Source organism: Hakea prostrata, chromosome 9 (genome assembly GCF_041222555.1).
Source record: "Hakea prostrata isolate BN-2017 chromosome 9, UWA_Hpros_2, whole genome shotgun sequence".
Classification (NCBI taxonomy): domain Eukaryota; kingdom Viridiplantae; phylum Streptophyta; class Magnoliopsida; order Proteales; family Proteaceae; genus Hakea; species Hakea prostrata.
This window is the reverse complement of record NC_142608.1, coordinates 52,885,184-52,890,438: the sequence shown is the minus strand read 5'-3', so window position 1 is coordinate 52,890,438 and position 5,255 is coordinate 52,885,184. Positions and strand designations below refer to the sequence as shown.

At 36.8% G+C, this 5,255-nt stretch overlaps 1 pseudogene; it reads right to left on the bottom strand.

Moving 5' to 3' along the window:
• Nucleotides 1–3,463: 3,463 nt before the first annotated feature.
• Nucleotides 3,464–4,958, bottom strand: LOC149005528 (F-box/kelch-repeat protein At1g57790-like; annotated as a pseudogene).
• Between the last annotated feature and the right edge of the window lie 297 nt (nucleotides 4,959–5,255).

Here is a 5,255-nt window from a genome sequence, read left to right as displayed (position 1 = left end):
CCCGTTTACCATTTGTGGATGACTAATAAGGTTGATGAGTCCGTAATCAGGGACTATGAGGACTTTAATGTGAAGGATATCAGAAAGGATCGCCAGGGGCGAGGAATTGACGTATCTGGATCTGACATGATATAACTAAGTAGAAGACTTGCATTTGGCTAGGCTTAACCCTGACATACACCAATACTTAAACCAATGGTGATGTGAGAGAGCGGTGATCTATACCCCAGCCATGGATTGTCCTGAGGGATGAAGGACCCACTACCAAACGGCGTTGTGTGATGAGACCTTCCTAAAGAAGTATGGTGCTATGACTTAAAGCATGTTTGCCAATAGAGACTAGCATACATAGAGTTAGAATCATACATACATCGTCTGTTTCATATTGCATCAAGTTTTGCTCTGTAATTATACTATTTATGTTGTTGTGGATTTAACTAGCCTTACTGAGTTTCTTTGAAACTCACTCCTTCTGTACAATATCTTTTGTTAGACTTCTCTACTGATTCTGAATAGTATAACGGTCCATATGAGGAAGCGCAAGGTGAAGAGGTATACTTCATGCAAGGTAATAACAGTTACGACGATCACGGTGAAGATCCCTCGTGTGGTCATGCTTCGTACTATGATTAGTCCGACCGTGAAGTGGAAGCGTCCGGGCCTGATTTCAGAAGTCTACACTTATAAAGACATTCTTTATAAAGTTGAAAACTCTTTAGTTTAGTTTTGTTACTTCCTTTTTGAGAACAGTTGTAATTTCTTTCTTTCTTTTGAGCTACTTTCCGTTGCGCTTGTGGAGTGAGATTCCGCCTCACTCTACTTCTCTTGATTAGATACTTATCTGTTATCTTTTGCACTCTGATATTATATAATCTTACTTTTTCCTTATTTGGATCTTTTGTTTATATTATTATACATTGATTATTTATGTTCATGATTATGTTATTTCTTATGTGGGAGGATGATTTCCTCGATACTTGATCTTCGGGGTGTGGATCACACACTCGGGTATGCCAAATAGGGTAACGGCTGGGTGGATGTGACGGCCATGATTCCGAAAGGAAAACCAAATGAGTGATCTCGAATCAATTAAATGATATAATCATGAATCAAAACCAAGCAAAGCCATTGAGAGGAGAAGAAAATAGATGCAGCATAGAACCAAAAGTCCTAGAAATCCCTTAAAAAAGACATGCATAACATTGCTATTCAAGCAAAAGATGTCTGCTTCTAAAGTATTCTAACAGGAAATGGAAAACTGGTTCATTTTTACATCTCTTGTTAATACTAGAACCTCTGAAAAAACAACATGAAACAAAATTCATCCAAGTAAGATTGCGACCTAGAATGGTATGCTCAATGCATAATTTACGAAAATGGAGATGAATTGTGATGGAAAAAGGTCAACCTACAAAGGCGATAGACCTCAATAACCAAGTACATGAGAGTTATGTTGTTGACAGTTGACACTGCTGAACCCAAAATTCAAAATTCATTTACTGGTTCAGAGGTTGAATCAGGCTAAGAAATTAGGTTCATTAACAAACAAGAATGAAGAAACCTATACACTGTAAACCATATAGATCCAATGGGCAACTACAATCTAGAGCTAAATCATTAAATCGTTATAGTAACCAAATCCTCTTTCCATGTTAGGAAGTAGCTAAGATTGATGGCAAATCATTTCATACAGCCTGTTCTACTTCTGGGCATTGAACCAGTACTTAGAGGCTCCTTTCCTTTGTAAATCCGAACAGAGCAGGAAAAAAAAAAAAACATATTTACATCCTACAATACGAAAGACATCATACAATCTTTAATATCATTAATTAAGAGAATAACATGCTAATAGCCAACATACTATAACAGCATAACATCCTGCAAGAACATATAAATGTACATCTAACAATTGTCAGAGAACCCCACCATCCCGGTCTACCCAGTGGTGCAGCATATAACCGTTTTAATCAGTTCCAATCCAATCCAAAGAAACTGGACCGATATGCTTTGGTCCAACAAGAGTCGGATATAAATAAATACTTTTCAGTTTTATTTTTAGCTTTAATATTTCTACGTAAAAGGTTTGGGCTTTGTTTTCGAATTTTCGATTTCCATTAGAATTTGAATTTTATTTCCTTCAAATAGATTGTATTAGGATAAAATTTTAAGATTGAATAGAACAAAGTGAGTTATGTCTGTGAGAGCCTCTGTGGCTGGCGTGTGTCAGTGCTCCCTCCCTTCTTCCTCCTCATAAATTCTCCCCTTATTGCAGCCCACTGTAGCTACCCTACATCGGGCGTGAATCAACCAGCAGAAAGAAAGAAAAAAAAAGGGATAAAGCTCACTAATGCCAACCCATAGCCTATAACCAATAATTCTGGATTATTCAACCTCAACTTAGTCAAACCATGTACTTCACCTTGATCTCACTTTTATTTTCCTCATTTGATATGCCTTCTAACAATTGTATCATACTTGACACTTTATCATAGAAGTTGTTAATATTTCCCAATCTCCTTCAATTCACAATGTAAAATCTTCTTCTCTTGAACCTATACCATTATCCAATAAACCTGCAACTTTTTTACGTCTTTCCCCTCTTATTCTGTCTACATCAGCTCTCCTTTTGAAGGATCTACCCATCTCAATCTGACCCAATCTGACTGACAGGAAGACAAGTAAATAGCGATGAAGAATATGGAATTCTACATATTGCTTAAAATTAACTCTGCTTTCAAGTTTTCTTAAAGGATACAGAAGCAAATTTTGAATAGGGCATTGCCTTCACCTGTATATTATACAGAAAACTCCATTCTTACTAGTTCTTCCACTGGGAAAGTGTTGGATAAAACATTATAAGTATATATAAACATTAAAAATCAAATATAGACTGTGTTGGTTCACTGGTGTTCAGTTCAGATGAGAAGCTGAACTGAGCAGCCACTGTACGATATAATACATGGATGTGTGTGTGTTTATTAAAAATAATGTCCTAAACACTTCTCATGTAAACAAACAAAAAAAAGGGGGGGGGGGGGAGCTTCTAGCTATAGAGAAATAAATAACAAACACAAGACAAGGAACAACTACTTTCAAGCCAACTATTTGCATATAATTGAGCTGCCAATTTCTATTTCAAGATAACAATAATAATAACTTAAAGGCCCATTCAGTTGTCACTGAACGAATAAACAAGCAGGCTGTTAGTCACAATTTCTGAATAGTCTAACCTGCAGGAAATTTTATCAAGCTGATTGCTACATCCAATCGTTAGAACTAAATAATAAAATAACTAGACTTTGAAAACCTTAACCAAGTTTCTAATCCGAACTCAATTTCTAACTCAATCATCCAACATTCACCTGAAGATACTGAAAAGTAATTTTACCATTTACAAAAAGGCAAAAACAAAACCCACATAATTACAAGTTCCAGAAATCCCTTACAAACAAATGCATAACATTTACGGGATCTCTTGAAACAAAAGATGACTATTCTTAGGTGGTTGGATCCAAGCAGTCTTGGGAACTTCCCTTGCCTCATGCCGCTGCAGCTGGACGGTACACACAATCATTCAGAGAATATAAATAAGTAGACTTGCCACTAAAACGCTGCCTCGAAAAGTATATGCTGTTCTTGGAAATACTTGGGACGTCAGTTGTTGAGAGAGAAGAGAGTGTGCTAACAAACACCGTTACACCATTCAAGCTGTCCATTTCCACCCATTTCATCTAGGTGAAATCCAGTTTGAATATAAAGGGTTTATCAGGATAATATACACAGACCAATAAAAGCTTCCCCTTGAATTCGACTAGGTGTTTAGCCTTCTGTTGATCAATGCTTTGATCAGGAAGATTAGGTGAAGGCACATGAAGGATACTCCAATTAATGTTTCTGTGGATCAAATGCCCCTACTAAATTATCAGAACTTTCACTCAAACAATAAAACAACCCATTACAGAAAATTGGACCATCTCCACAACTAAATTGGGCACCATCAGTATTTTGGAACTTAAAAGTCTTCCACTCATCATCCCCTGGATGACATATGCTAATATGGAGCACTTGTAGAATTCCAGTAATAGAGAAAACTACACAGTCAGCGGATGTAGGTGCAGCAGATAAAGCAAATTTACTCCCAGTATACAACAATGAATTAATGTCAAAAGGAAGTCTAATCCTTAACTTGGAGATGGGATTGAGCAAGAATATCCGAACGCAAAATTCAACAAATAGCACCTATCCATCCTTGCTACGCCGCATATCTTTATTCCCTAGCTCTGGGAATTTTCTAAGATAGAACTTGCCCTGTGAAGGGTCAAAGAACTTGAATATATAACCTCTACTGCCACCAATCGTTGGGGAGAACATAAGCCAAGGAGATTGGTTTACCACACGGAGCACACGGTACTTCTTACAGACACATGACAAGCAGACAACATCGCTACGCAGAGAGGGGATGCAATAAGCTCCAGCAGTTCTATAGGAAGGTCAGACTAAGGCCGTAGTTCATCCACTGGAACCCTGTCCAGCAAAACATGAACAATAAACCATTCAGCATTTCGACTACAAGCAGACATCAGTAGTTCTACCATAAACAGATATTGATAATAAAAATAAAAAAATAATAACAATAAAAAAAAAATTAATAAAAAAACCGACTTCACTTGGCACAAAATAGAATTAAAATCAAATTCCCCGAACCTGCAATTGGATTCTAATCAACAAATATGAGATTTCAATTCAGTATCTATTTGTTCTAAGATGTTAATTAAACATAGAAACCCATTAAAGACGCTAAACATGTTGTCTTTCTACCAGAAACCCTGAAACTAATCGAGTCGAAAGTAGTGAAAGATTGGAACAAAAGTTAAACCCAAAAATGGATAAACAAAAGAATAACCCAGTGATAGAACTTACGATTTCTCCGTTTCACTTCTCCTGCGTCTTCCTGTCATGGAGAAAACCCAAGAGAGATCACCTCAGATGGAACATTTAGGGCGCCAAATTTTTGTTTTGAAGAGGAACGCGAGTTATTTTTTTTGTAAAAGGGAGTCCTTCGGAAACTAAGATAGACGGGAGATAAGTAGGGTGTAAACGGACCGGATTCGGATCGGATAGTGGAAATATCATATCTGCATCCTATTATATTCAGACGGATTCGATAATATCCTATCGACTTTCGGATGAATTCAGTCGGATTCAGATGATAATTTTATATTATTAAATAAATTCTTCTAAATAGGCATGAATAA